The following is a 17545-nucleotide window of genomic DNA, read 5'->3' on the forward strand; positions in this document are numbered from 1 at the left end:
TTTTCTTACAAATTCCACATAGCAATTGTCTTTTATGCCTGAACTATCTACTGGATCCCAAAGGCACATTTTCTGCTATTTACTGATTTCTTTTTGTTTCTAACAAGAAATTTTTCTTCTATGTGTCAAGTCACAAACCAAATGGAAGCAGACAATAATATTGTTTCCCCCCCCCGCCTTTGCCCTTCTTTCCCATTCTATAAATTAACTGAGGTTAGCTTTGTAGGACTGAAACTCTAAAGTCATGCTGACCTCTTTTCTTCCTCTGTTCTCTCATTCTATTGACTTTCCAATCCCTCTACAGCCTCTGCCATATGTCCTGGCTACCTATCCTCTTCAGTATAATTTACTTCCTTCGTACTTCCAACTAAATCATTGTTCTAGGCTTCTATTTTATCTAATGGGTTCTGCTGTCTATGTTACTATACCTATCTATGACTTCCATTTTGTAAGATAGTTCTTGACATGAGTACTGATGTTATTTTCTGCTTAAAAAGTGAAAACCTTCGATGTGTTTCCATAGTTAAGTCCAAGACCCTGAATATGACTTTCAATGGTTTCCAGAATTCTTCCTTAAAACAGCCTTTCCCTTTTCCCCTCCATTAATGTCCCGTGTCATAAACATCAACTATACGCAGTTCCCCCAACTTTCCTATCACTATTCTATGGTTAATTGTCTTCTCTTTACCAGACATGTTTTTCCCTTCCTCTTTCCTTTGTATCAATCTACTGAGGTCTTGCATAATGCCTTGAAAATGCCTTATTTTTCTAAGATCTTTAGTTAAAGTGCAGATGGATAGATTTTCATCCTGCTTTGAAATTCACTATTCCATTAATGGTATATCTTGCAGTGAGACTTGCTCATTTGAACACGTTTACTGATGCTTATTCCATATAAGTATCTGTGCTTATTCCTTGCATGTACTTGTATTGGCCCTTTCTTGGCTCCTTGAAGGTTTGTATTAAGTTTTACTCTTCTTTTAGTGTTGAAAGTATAGCCTTTATCTTAGTGGGTGCTACACTATAGTTACTGCAGGTCTTGCCTCTCTAGAGTAGTTTTTATATTAACATCCTTCATGACTGCACAGTGCTTACCTTGACCACTTCATCCAGTAGTCATTTTCATAGCAATTACTCCAGTCATCTCTATAAAGCACTTCAAGTCTCCACCACGTTCACAGTCCCTGTGATCTGCATTAACCTGGAATCATGCATTCTGCCAGCTGTAGCTCCTTTAAGGTCTCACTGGCTGTAAAAGAGCTAAAACATCATAATGGGTTACTATGTTACTCCTCCAAAAGTAACAACTGTTGGTGTTCAGCAGAACTTTAAGTAGACAAGGAGTGACTCACCTCTAGGGAATTTCTGACTGAGTGGCAAGCTGATAGTGGTGATATTTTTGGGTTGGTACAATTTTCAGTACCTCACAGATCACATCCCACAAGTGGCTGACAAGTTTATCTATGTCTGGGAAGGGACAAGGACTAGTGATGTACACACGCAACCACAGGCACTCACTCACAAATGTGCCATGGCCCTCTGAAATCTGACTGTTTGATTCCTACAAACAATAGGAATAGAAGCTATATGGCTCACCTGCCTTTGGGTCCACAGGGAGTTGACTTGTCCACAGCAATTGGATGAGTCTTGATCCCTAAAAAATAATTTTTTAATTCTGAAACATATCCTCAATTTTGTCTTGTTCTGATTGGAAAATATAGAGAGCACTCAGAGAAGGAATCCCTAGCAACCAACTGGAATATTAATATTTTGAGACTCCCTTCATCTCTACCTTTAATTATAAATTTACCTCTGTATTTAGACTATTCCCTAGGCTTAATAATAAAAAAAAGAATATTTTGAAAAAAATAGGGCTTTTAGTCCTGACTTGGGGGAAAGACTGAACCCTCAATATTGTACTATCAAATACCAAATTTTTACTGCTTTAAGTCTTGGTAGAATACACCCACTCTTACAAACAAAAAGATGAAGACATTTTTGTATATTGTAACATAACTATAAATACATTCAGTTCAGTTCAGTCACTCAGTCATGTCCGACTCTTTGCAACCCCATGAACCGTAGCACACCAGACTTCCCTGTCCATCACCAACTCCTGGAGTTTACCCAAACTCATGTCCATTGAGTTGGTGATGGCTCCAACCATCTCATCCTCTGTAGTCCCCTTTTCCTCCTGCCTTCAATCTTTCCCAGCATCAGTGTCTTTTCAAATGAGTCAGCTCTTCGCATCAGGTGGCCAAAATATTGGAGCTTCAGCTTAAACATCAGTCCTTCCAATGAATATTCAGCACTAATTTCCTTTAGGATGAACTGGATGGATCTCCTTGCAGTCCAAGGGACTCTCCAGAGTCTTCTCCAACACCACAGTTCAGCTTTCTTTACAGTCCAACTCTCACATCCACACATGACTACCGGAAAAACCATAGCCTTGAATAGATGGACCTTTGTTGACAAAGTAATGTCTCTGCTTTTTAATAGGCTATCTAGGTTGGTCATAACTTTCCTTCCAAGGAGTAAGTGTCTTTTAATTTCATGGCTGCAATCACTATCTGCAGTGATTGTGGAGCCCCCCAAAAATAAAGTCTGAGTAGCAAAATGCAAATATAAATGTACATTTCTCTCTCTCTCTTTCTAGAACTCCCATTCCCCCTTACTGTTGGCAGTTAATACATTACATAGGATGGCCTTTACTTTGCCAACAAAGGTCCATATAGTCAAACCTATGGTCCAGTAGCCATGTATGGATGTGACAGTTGGACCATAAAGAAGACTGAGTGCTGAAGAATTAATGCTTTCAAACTGTGGTGTTGGAGAAAACTCTTGAGAGTTCCTTGGACTGCAAGGAGATCAAACCAGTCAATCCTAAAGGAAGTCAGTCCTAAATATTCATTGAAAGGACTGATGCTGAAGCTGAAACTCCAATACTTTCATCACCTGATGCAAAGAGTCGACTCATTAGAAGAGACCTTGATGCTGAGTAAGATAGAAGGCAGGAGGAGAAGTGGGCAACAGAGGATGAAATGGTTAGACGGCATCACTGACCCAATGGACATGAGTTTGAGCAAGTTCCAGGAGATGGTGAAGGATCGGGAAGCCCGGCGTGTTGCAGTCTGTAGGGTCACAGAGAGTCAGTCACAACTGAGCAACTGAACAGAAACAACAACAAAAGATAACCTTGGTGATAGCAGTTAACAAGTTAAGTCAGAAAATATAGGCAACTTTTCCTTTAGAACTGCTGAAGACCATTTTATATGAAAATAACACTGCAAGATTTTGATATGGCAGACAGGTAGTGTCAATCAAAACTTATAAAAGGTTAAATAAGTCTGATAGTTTCACCTTTTCTTGTCTTTGTCCTAAATCTTGGCTCAGTTTTATTGAAATTAAAAATGTCGGGTTAGTGTACCATGGATAGAAATTTATATGCAAACAATCACTTAGGTAAATGATTTAAAAATCTTTGTCTTTAAAAATACTTTAGAAAGTTACTGTAGAGTCTGAAAATACAACTAAATGTCTCGCTGAGAACAAGTACAAAAAAAAAAAAAAAATGCTCCATGATCAGGAATTAAACAGTATAAATAAATGCCAAGATTAAAAGCAAACACACACATACATGCACATGTCTATATAGTTTTTATTTTATTTTATCTTATTATGACTTTGGAAATACTGAGAAAATTTTCAATAACATTACCCGATGCATTCTTATCAATATAAAGACAGTTTGGATTTTTGTTGAAAACAAAACCAAATGAAACAAACATGAAATTACAAAAGAATATCTATACACCCACGAATGAGAGAAAGGATTTTGCTAAGACATAATTCCATGACCATCCAGATTCTATATTTGTATATCTTATGAAAAAGAAAATTATTCTTTATTACCTCTCTCTCCAATGAAGAAAATGCATGAATTAAAACGAAAGTAAAATATAAAAAGAAGAAGAAAATGAAACACAATCAGATAAATTTATTTACTCACTTATTCAGTACATAATTATTGAGTATACACTATGTACCTGCACTTCATATTATTAATGTAGCATCTAACATAAACTCTAATAGTACAGACTTATTCATTTTTGCTTCTTTTTTATTGAAAGAATGGTTTTCTCTGTACAGTTCATACATTTACATGATTGTAAATTCCATGGAAAAGTATATTTTATATACCTCAAAATGCTGCCATTCTAAAGAATATATAAATATAAGATACGGTTTTTTAAAATAGTGTAAAATCAATTTGGATACATAAGATTAGCACAAATACAAAAGGAAGAAAGAGAGAGAGAGAAAGAAAAGAAGGAAAGAATAAAGAAAATAGAGGAAGGAGAGAGGGAGTGAAAAACATCCCAAGAAATAAAATTTAAAGATTAAGATGTATAGTATAGATTCCCCATGATGCCAGAGCTGCCTGAAGTCATGGGAGGAGGAATTTCAAAAAATAAGTTGGGATGTGAGCTGAGACTTGAAAATAAACTATGAACTGGAGCCATTCCAAAGTAGAAGAAAATATATGTAATGTATATGGAATAAAAAAAAAAAAAACACTTTGGGATACATTGAAAAGTGGTTTTCTTAAGGACTGGAGTAATAAGTCTGGAAAGAAAAAAATGTGTTAGGACTTGAATGACAGTCTAAAACTTTGGGTTTGTTTGAAAGGAGAGATGAACTTATTGGAGGAAAGAATCTTACCAAAACATAAATCTAGATTTAAGAGGAAAAACCTTCAGTTTGACATTACCCTACTGGGAACATTAGAAAATTAATGCTGAATGGTTTTATAATAATATGTTTTGTGAAAAATAAAACAACTGGGTTAGACAAAGTTTGGTTAGACAAAATTGGGCAAGTTTCTTTACTGCAGAATTTCCCAGAGCCCTTAATTTTCAAATATACGTAGTGAAGTCTCCAACCTGGGAAAATGTATGCAGCATTTTGGTGCTTAACTGATCATGGGGCACAGGAGTGCAGTTTGTGAAATGCTATTCTAGGTCTTCATCGAGACTAAGATTCCAAGCATCTCACGATCATTTGGTATAACCACCTACTGTAGTGTCAGGGCCAGATGGTCCTGCGAAATCCACAGAGCATTTTGGATAGAAGACCTCATGTTCTTCAATGACAACTCCTCATTTATCTCCCAGGATGGACCTTTCTGTCTTTACACAGCTCTAATATTAGGACAATCTTCTCTATGTTCTCTTTCTCTGATGTATAAGAACAGGTGGCATGAGTGGTAAAGAATCTGGCTGCCAATGCAGGAGACACAAGGGATGTGGGTTTGATACCTGGATGGGGAAGAACCCCTGCAGTAGGAAATGACAACCCACTCCAATATGCTTGCCTAGAAAATCCCATGGACAGAGGAGCCTGGCGAGCTACAGTACTTGGGGCCACAAAGTCGGACAGGACAGAGCACACACACTGTAGGCTCTCTTTCTCTAATAATCACTCATAGTTCTAGTTCTACTAATATCTCTGTTTCTAGAAAAATGATTCGGTATCATAATATTAACATTCACACCATTTCATTTAAATTTCAGCTGGATACTTGCCAGAAAAATTGTCCCAAGCAACAAATTTTGGCCGAATTAATGAAGTGTAGTGCAATGGCACCCCACTCCAGTACTCTTGCCCGGAAAATCCCATGGACGGAGGAGCCTGGTAGGCTGCAGTCTATGGGGTCGCTAAGTCGGGCACGACTGAGCAACTTCACTTTCACTTTTCACTTTCATGCATTAGAGAAGGAAATGGCAACCCACTCCAGTATTCTTGCCCGGAGAATCCCAGGGACAGAGGAGCCTAGTGGGCTGCTGTCTATGGGGTCGCACAGAGTCAGACACGACTGAAGCAACTTAGCAGCAGCAGCATACTGGCCCAACTATATAGGGTGAACAGTAGCTTTATCTCTATGTTTGCCATAAGTATCAAGGTGGAGCTTCCTGCTTATGATTTTATCATCATATATTTAGATACAGGCAGAAAGTTTATTTCTAAGGACGGCTGAAAAATTGAACAATTCCAATTCCTGGATTGGATCATGAAGAGCACTCTGATTTAGCAATAATTTTTACCCCCAAAATAGACTCTGCTCCGTAGCATCCAACCAAAGTGTGGACCAAGTAGGGCATGGTGTACCCCCTTGTTGTTTGTGACGTGAGCCGTGGGATGTCAGGTCCCTGCAGGTCTGCCTTTGTATGTCACTTCTCTGGCCCCACAGGAGTTTCAGAGATAACCTGATTTCACTTCTTTCTTGCTGGGAAAGATAGAAGAATAATCCGTCCCACGTCCTTAAAGTTTCATTTCTGTTTAAGGATATCGTTTTGACACCTAGAGAACAGCAAGCCTGTGATGGAACTAGGTAGGGATTATCCCCAAGAGAAAAACATGTGCCTCAGAAAAATAGGCAAATATCAACTTCATAAATGGGTGCTTTTTGATAACACTATTTTGAATTATTTCAGATGCTTTCATAAAATATCACTGTGACTATCTCAAATGTGGATAAGAGCTTTATCATGTGCTGACAACAGTTTGTAAAAAGACTTACTATGTAACCAAAGGGTTATACCTATAATTCATTTGAAGAATACCAGGATGAAGATAAAACAGAGGTTAACAATAATGACTTATATGGAAATATCCATCCATTTGAAAAATATTTTGAAAAATATTGAATACCAAATATTGTTCACAATATTTCGTGATTCAGGTGACTTGAGTTTATGTATCATATGTATAATATACATGATTATAGATAATACCATCTAATATGCAGACAAAGAGAAAAATGATGGTTTCACTTCAAGGATGAGGGAAATTCAAAAACCAGAAAATCCAAACTATTTGTGTGACTTCGTTAAACACCAGAGGAAATTCCACGGGTAAAATAAAACTGTCAGGTCTCTGCAGAGTGCCACAAGTAAATGCACCATGGGCCAATCTGTCTACTAGATCTTAGTGACGTTTATCATCAAACCCGCCTGCTTTTCTGAAAAATGGAAACTTATTTAATCATCGTGAAAACAGCAAGAAGCCGAATAATTATTGCAATGATGGCAATCGTTGGAAATGCAATAGACAATTTCATAGGAACTCAAAGTCAGAGTATTTTTGGCCTGGTTGGCTAACGCTTTCTGCAACCGTAAAATTTGGCTGCAACAGGGCAATACAATACTGGTGAGAAAACACTGGGACTATTACCACTTTTTTTAAAGCAGAAATGAAGCAGCCAAAGGAACATAACCAATGCATGTAAAGCAGTGAGTGTTTACTCCCAGAACAATTGAAGAATCGGAGTTATTTTGGATTGGAACTGCGGCCTGTAGACAGGAGTATGCCTTTTGTGGTAATGTCCTCAGGCGCTGAAAGGCCTCACCTGGCAAGTGTCCGGAGGGCCGGCAGGAGATGCTGTGCTCTTGGCAGTGAACCCAGGCTCACATTCACGGCTGCAGCTCCTTCTCACCCTGCTTTGGAAGGGATGAGACCAGGAAGCATCGCAACACGTGTCAAATCAAAAGAAAACAAACACCCTACCTTCCTTCCTGATGTAGTTCCCATATTCAGTATTAAAGCCTAGAATTCATAACCTTAATGAGGGGTTTGGGGACCGAGAATTCAAATTCTCCCCGGGAACTTTTTCTTTTCCTTTTCCCAGCCTCTCTCTTGGCTGACATAGTAACGTTTTGTTTCCATGAGAGACTCCGAAAAGAACTTGACTTCTTTAAAAATATTAAGTTTGTTTTTCCTCCTGCTCTCCTTGGATTTCTTTTCTAAGAAAATAGAGAACAAAAAATATATGCTTTGTGCAAAGCCATTGTTTTCTTGACCCTAAAAGCCGTAAAAATCCACATACCAGTCTGGAAGTTTGGGGATGAGCAGCCAATTTGATTTTGAAAACTTTTTCTTACTTTTGTTCACTTGCTCAGTCCTGTCCAACTCTTTGCAACCCCATGCACTGCAGCACGCCAGGCTTCCCTATCCTTTGCTATCTCCCAGCGTTTGCTCAAACTCATGTCCATTGAGTCAACGATGCCATCCACCCATCTCATCCTTTGTCGCCCCCTTCAGTGTATCTTATCTTCAATAGAATTAATCTTGCCACAGTTTGCCCTTTCATTGACTTGTGAAAAACATGTGCCCCTTTTGAGTTCAAACTCTCTGTTTCAGAGACAATTTTCCTTGTATCCTCTCTTCTACCTAAGTTCTCTATTCATAAAGCTGTCAGTTGATAACAATCCATAGGTCACATGAACGGTGTAGCAGACCCAGAGGTCTAATCCCTCTGGAGTTAAATTGTTTTGAATTTCATGCTTTTAATTGTTTTCAGAAAGAACTTGAATTTGGGAATTGTATTTGGTTTTTCCTTCCCTAAATAAGAGGTCTTTGAGAGTGACTACTGTTTTCAAAGAGGACTGAACTCTTTATTTGGTTGCTTCTTTTCCAGGAGTCAGATTAAAGGTTATTTCCCTCCAAACTTCGAACTGGTGATTTGGCTCTGTGTGATCAATAACTTTGTTCTGATGGCTTAACTTCTGTCTTGGTTAAACCCGGTAACACTTATGGCCACTGCTGTCATCTGCATATGATGCTCCTCTGAGGGAGTGGGTCATAGTATATCGCTAGAATATATGGCTTCCTTTGTGGCTCAGCTGGTAAAGAACCTGCCTGCAATGCGGGAGACCTGGGTTCAATCCCTGGATCTGGAAGATCCCCTGGAGAAGGAAATGGCAACCCACTCCAGTATTCTTGCCTGGAGAATCCCATGGACAGAGGAGCCTGATGGGCTGCAGTACATGGGGTCACAAGGAGTTGGACACGACTGAGTGACTTTCACTTTCAATGGGGAGCATGAGCTGCTATCTCCACCCTCTTCAGTCCTCAGGATTCCAGAGAGCTTTTCCAGTTCCTAAACTTCTGCACAATGACCATCCGTGTCTTGTTTTGTTTTGTTTATCAGGTCCTTTCTTTCCAAACCCAGTTGGCACTGAGGGGGCTGTGTGCAGTGCCACTTTCCTGTTAGAACCGTTTCTTCCCTTTTCTGGAGTTAGTTGTGCTCTTTGTCAGTTTTCCACCTCCCTCCCATGACCCCTTTGTGGGATGGTGCACTTAGAAGGTAAGGAAGGGCATCTGAGGGACTGCCTTGGGAAAAAGGAACTACCACTTGCTGAGTCAAGAGCTGAGAAGGGCCCAGATCATTCCACAGACTCTCTGGTGATCTCTCTGCCTTGAAGCGTCCACACTTTGGAAACCTAGAGTTAGGAAGAAACGTACCTGTGATCCAAGCCAGTTCTTCTGTTGTCTTCAAGGGGAACAGAGAAGTGAACTCATTTGCCCAAATCCCCACACTTTCTTTGCTGGGGTTGTCCAGGGGGTGGAGAATGAAACAAAGAAACAAATGAAAAATCATCCTCATCCTAAGAATAAGAACAGTCTGTTCCTCTAATAGAACATAGACTTCTGGGTTTACTTTCATATCCCTTTAGCTGCAGTGTAAGCCCAATTCTATATTTAAGTTCAGTAGCCAATTAACATTGTTCCCATGTCGAAGTCCATCCAGGATGTCCTTTTAATTCATAGGTGGCCCACTGCAGGGCTGTCTACCATAGACCCATTGCCCACCTCACACACAACCAACTATGTTTAGTGTTAGAATTCTCTGCAGCGTGGACTAGGCACACTTTTTGTAATGATCCAGATTCCAATCTGTTTTCTGCTCAGTGAACAAGGTTTCCCCGAGACAGTGTGGGAAGTGACCAGAGGGTCAGGTCGTGCAGAAGCTATTTGTATCTGGCCTCTGCAGCCTCAGCTCAGGAAGCCAAAGGGAGCAGCAGGCAACAGTGGGAAGAAATACTGAATTACTTGCAAGAAAAGTATGTGAGAAATGATTGAACAAGATGTAGTGGTGAGTAACATGGGGGCTCTGACACTATTTTGAAGCAGATGCTTCTAGATTTTTGGTGCCGGGAGGAGGGACAGAACATCCTCTACATTTTTTTGAGCCTTTCTATTTTCAAAACAATGGAAACAAAAATGTGGTAAAATATTTTCTACCTACAGGATACCACAGAGACATAGCAACATACCACATCGCTGAGTGCTCTTTCTTGTTTAATAGGTTCTCTTCTACTGCAAATTATTCACCATTTTGTCCTCCTTTTTTTCTAAATTATCCATAATATTTTAATCTCTTTTAGACCGAGTCCAGATCAAACTGGTCCAGGAGAATTCCTCCAGCAATTTGCTATCCTTGATCATAATATCCTTTTTCCTCCTATTTTGCTTGTCTAGAACAGACTTATATAATCTTTCGCCAAAAAAAAAAAGTCTTTTTTCCTTAGCTACCTCTTCCAAATCCTTAAAAATCTAAATGTTACTTCTCTTGGGATTTTCATGGCAATCCAGTGGTTAAGATTTCACGTTCCAGTGCAGGGGGTGCTGGTTCGATCCCTGGTCAGGGAACTAAGATCCCACATGCCTCTTGGTCAAAATACCAGAACATAAACAACAAAAGTAATACTGTAACCAATTCATTAAAGACTTTTAAAGTAGTTCATGTTAAAAAAAAAAAAAAACAACAACAACTTTTGAAAGAAATCTTTGTTAAATAAATAAATAATAAATTTCACTTCTCTCACTGCACTTTCATTATTGTGTACTGGTGATTGTGATCTGTGTTCATATCTACCTCTGCACTTAGATTGTAATCTCCAAGGGGGATGCAACATCCTTGCAGCCACATCTATACCCAAAAGACTCCATGCAGTGCCTTGGTGTCATGTTACTTCAACATATGCTGCAGAACAGATGAGGTCTTGGTTAATTACCTATTTTTATGGGTCTAACTCACGTTTCCAACAAGATTATACACTGCAAGAGCTGTGCGTTTGACTCCCTCTGGCACTTAGGAAAACAGGAGATATTTAAAATAAATGTAAATGTGTTGACAGAAGACAAGAGATGATCACAGTGGGAAATCTGTGATGGGCACGTGCTACATCCTGCTTTCATTACCAGCCACCCACACTGACTATATATAAACTACCTGTTAGACACTGCCTCAAGTAATTTACATGCATCTTGTCATTTAATTATTTCTCTTACCCAATGATAGAGATGGAATTATTATGCCCATTAAGAGATAGGGACATTGAGGCACAATAAGTAATTTGCCCAAGTTCACAGGCTCAAAACTGAGAGAGCTGGTATTTGTACCCCAAGTTGTCTGACTCCAAGATTTAGCCATTAACCATTAGTACTCTAATTATGTCCCAGAGAACTCCATAATAAATATTTACATTTTTATTAAGTTAAAATTTATATACAGTAAACCTCAATCTCTTAAAGTTACAATTTTTGGGTTTTGATGAATACATACAGTCATGAAACCATCAACAAAATGAAGATAAAGATGTAGAATAGTTCTATCATCCAAAAACATCTCCCAAGATGCTTTGAAGTCAGCCTTTCTTCCCACCCAAACCCCTGGTCACCACTGATCTATTTTCCATCTTTATGATTTTGCATTCTTCAAAATGGAGCTAAATAATACGTGGTCTTTTGGATCTGGCTTCTTTCAGTTAGAATACGCTTGAGGCTCATCCATGCTGTGGCTTGGATTAGAAGCGTGCTTTTTGTTGTTGACGAATACTGCATTGTACAGACTACCACCATCCATTCCCAGGTGAGAGACAACTGGGTGGGTTCCAGTTTTGGGTGATTATTAAAAAAGCTGTGTTGCAATAAAACTTTGTAAAAACAGGCTATGGGTTATATTGTCCTAGGGGCTCTATTCTGTTCCATTTATCTGTGTCTATTTTTATGCCAATATAATGCTGACTTGAATAACATCTATTTGTAATAAGTCTTGAAATTAGGTAGAGTGAATACTCTAACTTCATTTTTTAAATTACTTGACTATCTGCCTTTCCACATACATTTTGCAAACAGCTGGTCAATTTCTACAACAAATCCTGCTGGAATTTTGATTGGAATTGTGTTGAATTTATAAATCACCTTAGAACCAACTGGTGTCTCAGCAATTTTGAGTTTTTCCAACTATAAACATGATACCTTTCTTGTTCTCTTTTTTGGTCTTTATTCATTTTTTCATTAGTGTTTTATTTGTCAACATGTATGTCTTTAACATAATTTGTTAGACTTACACCTGAGTTTCATATTGTAGGTACTTTAAAATTTTCAGTTTCAATTGTTCACTGCTAACATACATAAATATAATTGAGATTTGCATATTGACTCCATATCCTGTGGACTTGTAAGCACAAGCATTACTTTTCATAGCTTCTTTATAGATACTTCAGAATGTTTAGAGGAAATAATTATATCATCTACAGATAGAAAGTTTTCTTTCTTTCTTCCATATTCATTTTATCATTTTATTCTTTCTTTATTGTGCTTGCTTGGACTTTCAAAATTATGTTAATGGGAGTAATAAGAGTACACAGCTTTTTTTTCCCCAATCTTAAAGGGAAAGAATTCGATCATTCACTATTAAATATGATGCTGGCTATAGTTTTTTCTATATTCCTCTTCTCTAGTTGAAGAAATATCCTTCTATTCCTAGTTTACTGAGAGTTTCTATCATGCTGAACTTCATCAAATTTTTTTTCTGCATCTATGAAATTTTCATGTTTTTTCTTACTCACTATATTGATAAGGTGAATTACATTAAATCTTTAATATTTAATTGGTTTTTCATTCCTGGACAAGCCCTACTTGGAATTATGTATTAATATTATCCTTTTGTGGACTTCCCTAGTAGCTCAGCTGGTAAAGAATCCACCAGCAATGCAGGAGACCTGGGTTCAGTCAGCCTGCAATGAAGGAGACCTGGGTTCAATCCTTGGGTTGGGAAGATCCCCTGGAGGAGGGCATGGCAACCCACTCCAGTATTCTTCCCTGGAGAATCCCCATGAACAAAGGAGCTTGGTGGGCTACAGTCCATGGGGTCGCAAAGAGTTGGACATAACTGAATGACTAAGCACACTATCCTTTTATATGTGGCTAGACTTGATTTGCCCGGGTTTTGTTGAGGATTTTTGCTGATTCTCTAAACCACATTTAATTTTCTTCATTTTGGTCATACATAAAGAAAGGCTTTCTTTCCCAATCTACCTTGCAGTTATTTTGGGGCTGGTGATAGTTTCGGCCAATTGGTCAGAAGTGATTGATATCATTTTGAATTTGAAACACAAGTTGTCTTTCTCTTTCAACCTCTGCCAAGGTGATTGTCCTGCTGTTGTGGATCCTCAGGATGGAAACAGACGGCCCACTGCTTGGGAGGCGGCTTCTCCAGAGAACTCTTTGATCGGCACACATTTTTGGTGAATGGAGAAGAAGTTCTGTCCATAGATCACTGAGGCTTGGGGATTACTTTGTTAACACAGTATAAATTAGCTTATTTCACAAAGTAAAAATACAGAATTTTAATAGGTTTCTATGTAAGAAGAAATAAAATAAAGATGATTATTACTTTAGATAAAACAACTAGTTTAAGATCATGCATTTGTTGTCTTGAATTGTGACCAAAATCAATTTAACATTTAATTTAACTGCTTGGCAACAGTTAAATTAAATCGCTGCCTTCTCAGACTCAGTGAAGGACAAGAAGAGAGTATTTCCCAGCATTTCAAACTTTAAACTTAAAAAGAATTTTTGTCTACAAAAAAAAATTCTTAGAGCAGTTGGTCCATTTCCAAAAGACACAGTAATACAGAACTAAGATTTCCAACATAATATATACTAGAGAGATTCAGTTAGCTGACTGAGACCCTTGTCAGATCTAAAAATGACCAGTGAGCACATCTGATTATCAGATAAGGTCCGTTAAGCAAAATGAACTCTCTCCAAACAATTTACACGAGTCAGTTACTGATCACACTTAACAGCTGGAAGGAACAACAGGCAACTGCACTCTAGTCAATTTATCTTTCTTCCCCAAGTAATTTTTTAACTGAAATCTGTAACATTTGGCCACTAAATGTCATATAAAAGAAGCAGCTGGACAAGTAAGCTTAACAAAGTGCCAACAGTCCTGAACCATAGTTTATTTAGCATTAAGAAAATGAGAGTTGATGACAACCATCTTTTTATAGTTATATGCATTAAATTTTAAAAATTAGAATAAAGGCACGGGGAAATTTCTTCCCAATTACCAACTGACAATTGAGATATTTTTCTTAATATATGTTTAAAAATTTGAATATGTGTAATATGGAAAACATTAAAGTCTCAAAAACTAGGATTTCACATAACATACAAATTTTATGCTCTCGTACAATATTATCTTTATCAAAGTATCGTAACTTCCTGGAAAACAGGTTCAAGTCTGATCACTCTAAAGATTTTTTTAATAATCACAAAAACATGGATAGAAAGGAAAGTTTTTGATAGTTTTATTCATTTTATTTCATACTTCAGTGGGTAAAGCTTCTACATGTGATCAGATTGGCCCTCGAGGTAAGTACAGTTCTCAAACGGACTTGGAGTTTCCCACATAAGACTTAAGTTCAAGAGCAATTCTACTGGGCATTGAATATATGTATATTGAATATATATTGAATATACTCTAAGGAATATTGTGTGTATATATATATATATTCTAAGGAATGGCACTTTCCAGGAGGTGCTAGTGGTAAAGCATCTGCCCGCCAATGCAGGAGACACAAGAGACGTGGGTTCAATCCCTGGGTCAGGAAGATCCCCTGGAGTAGGAAGTGGCAACCACTCCAGAATTCTTGCCTGGAAAATTCCATGGACAGGGGAGCCTGGCAGAGGCTACAGTCGTTGGGGCCACGAAGATACAACTGAGCGACTGAGCACACACTAAGGAATATGTAATTTCTAAGGAAATCAGTGTCGTAAGCACCATTCTTACCTATACACACCATTTGGGAATACATGAGCAGATGCTGAACTTGTATAGTTTCCAGACTATAAATCTCAGTAGCAGGAAAACGGCAAGCCCAATTCTCAAAAGAGGTGGACCTGCAATTCCCCACCATACACTTTCCAGATGTTTCCCCCTGCCTACCATTATCACCTTCATTCTGCCAGGTTATATTTCTCTTCACGTTTTTCCAGTTTCATATAACTAAAAAAAACCATCCCCCCAAATTTAGACTTTCATAAATTCTCTTTGAACTGCTATTTTCATAAAATGTAAAGTTAGACAAAGCCAACTGGACTGATGAGAATATGACTGGAGAGGGGCATGCCAGATTGCCACTCCCCTCCCACCCAAAGGGAAATTTCACAAAGTCCTGGGTATTTGTTATGCATATCAAAAAAAAAAGTACATTGTAAAACACTTTCCTGGAGGTGCCTTAGATTAAAAGGGAGCTTTGGGTAGTTGTATGAGTGAAATCAGATGAGACTCATCAACAGTTAATTACCTCCTAGAATTTTCTTTTTTGTTCTCCTCTTCTCTCTTCCTACTTTTTTCTCTGATTTAATGCAAATTTGAAGTCAATGAAGCTATCAATTTTCTATAACATTAAGGTGTGATTAAAGGCAGGTTAATCCTATGAGAGTCTGTATTCTTAGAAGAGTTTGTTAACCCAAATAAATATTGACCTTTCTAGAAAGAGATATTTTTACAAAACGGACATTCCAATGTTTGCATTCACGACCCCATCTCACTCTCTACTGTCAACATGAGGTAAGATACATGTGTCAGCATCATTCAGTAGTAGAAAGAAATATAATCCAGCCCATATTCCTGTGCAAGGGTAAATACAATTTATAAGATGTTGGAAAACTAAAGACAGCCATATTACATGAGGGAGTTCTCTGGGTGTGGACTGACATGAAGATGCTCCAAACCACAGTGAAAATCATGTGGATGCTGTTGACGCCACCAGGCACTACTACTCATGCAGGTCCTATGACTGCTGCCACTACTGAATTTTCATCATCACTGATAACATCCGAACATTGTACAGCACTTTATAATTTACTTCTCTAAATTAATTATTTTATTTAATACCAAGTTTTTAAATGACATAGAACTAAAAGGAGAGAGGGAGTGATGGCATAACCGTAAATTCAAGTGTGCCTTTAATTTTCCAGTAGTAAGAAGAGAGAATTTTTACTCTGCAACTCCCTTGGTGGAATTCTAATGCAGCCATTAATACTTGGTCTCCATTCTAGGTTTTATCTCAAAATAGCAAAACCTCTGAGCAGCTGCATGTTTTATGCAAACCTGCAATTAGATCCATTGACTTGTCTTGGTGGTAAAAATTCTAACTGAAAGGCCAGCTTAGAACAAATGCAGTTCAACCAGGGCAGTCTAAACCCCAGCTGTACCTTTCACTGACAATTCTTTATCTGTCTCTGGTTGAACTTCTCAAAACTATGACTTGCCTTCACTTCAATTCAGTTCAGTCACTCAGTCGTGTATGACTCTTTGCGACCCCATGAATCGCAGCACGCTAGGCCTCCCTGTCCATCACCAACTCCCGGAGTTCACTCAGACTCACGTCCATTGAGTCAGTGATGCCATCCAGCCATCTCATCCTCTGTTGTCCCCTGCTCCTCCTGCCCCCAATCCTTCCCAGCATCAGAGTCTTTTCCAATGAGTCAACTCTTAGCATGAGGTGGCCAAAGTACTGGAGTTTCAGCTTTAGCATCATTCCTTCCAAAGAAATCCCAGGGCTGATCTCCTTCAAAATGGACTGGTTGGATCTCCTTGCAGTCCAAGGGACTCTCTCAAGAGTCTTCTCCAACACCACAGTTCAAAAGCATCAATTCTTCAGCACTCAGCCTTCTTCACAGTCCAACTCTCACATCCATACATGACCACAGGAAAAACCATAGCCTTGACTAGATGGACCTTGGTTGACAAAGTAATGTCTCTGTTTTTTAATATGCTATCTAGGTTGGACATAACTTTCTTTCCAAGGAGTAAGGTCTTTTAATTTCATGGCTGCAGTCACCATCTCTAGTGATTTTGGAGCCCAAAAAAATAAAGTGTGACACAGTTTCCACTGTTTCCCCATCTATTTCCCATGAAGTGATGAGACCAGATGCCATGATCTTAGTTTTCTGAATGTTGAGCTTTAAGCCAACTTTTTCACTCTCCACTTTCACTTTCATCGAGAAGCTTTTGAGTTCCTCTTCACTTTCTGCCATAAGGGTGGTGTCATCTGCATATCTGAGGTTACTGAGATTTCTCCCGGCAATCTTGATTTCAGCTTGTGTTTCTTCCAGTCCAGCGTTTCTCATGATGTACTCTGCGTATAAGTTAAATAAGCAGGGTGACAATATACAGCCTTGACGAACTCGTTTTCCTATTTGGAACCAGTCTGTTGTTCCATGTCCAGTTCTAACTGTTGCTTCCTGACCTGCATACAGATTTCTCAAGAGGCAGGTCAGGTGGTCTGGTATTCCCATCTCTTTCAGAATTTCCCACAGTTTATTGTGATCCACACAGTCAAAGGCTTTGGCATAGTCAAGAAAGCAGAAATAGATGTTTTTCTGGAACTCTCTTGCCTGT

This window comes from Bison bison, unplaced genomic scaffold (assembly GCF_000754665.1).
Source record: "Bison bison bison isolate TAMUID 2011002044 unplaced genomic scaffold, Bison_UMD1.0 scf7180017864461, whole genome shotgun sequence".
Taxonomy (NCBI): domain Eukaryota; kingdom Metazoa; phylum Chordata; class Mammalia; order Artiodactyla; family Bovidae; genus Bison; species Bison bison.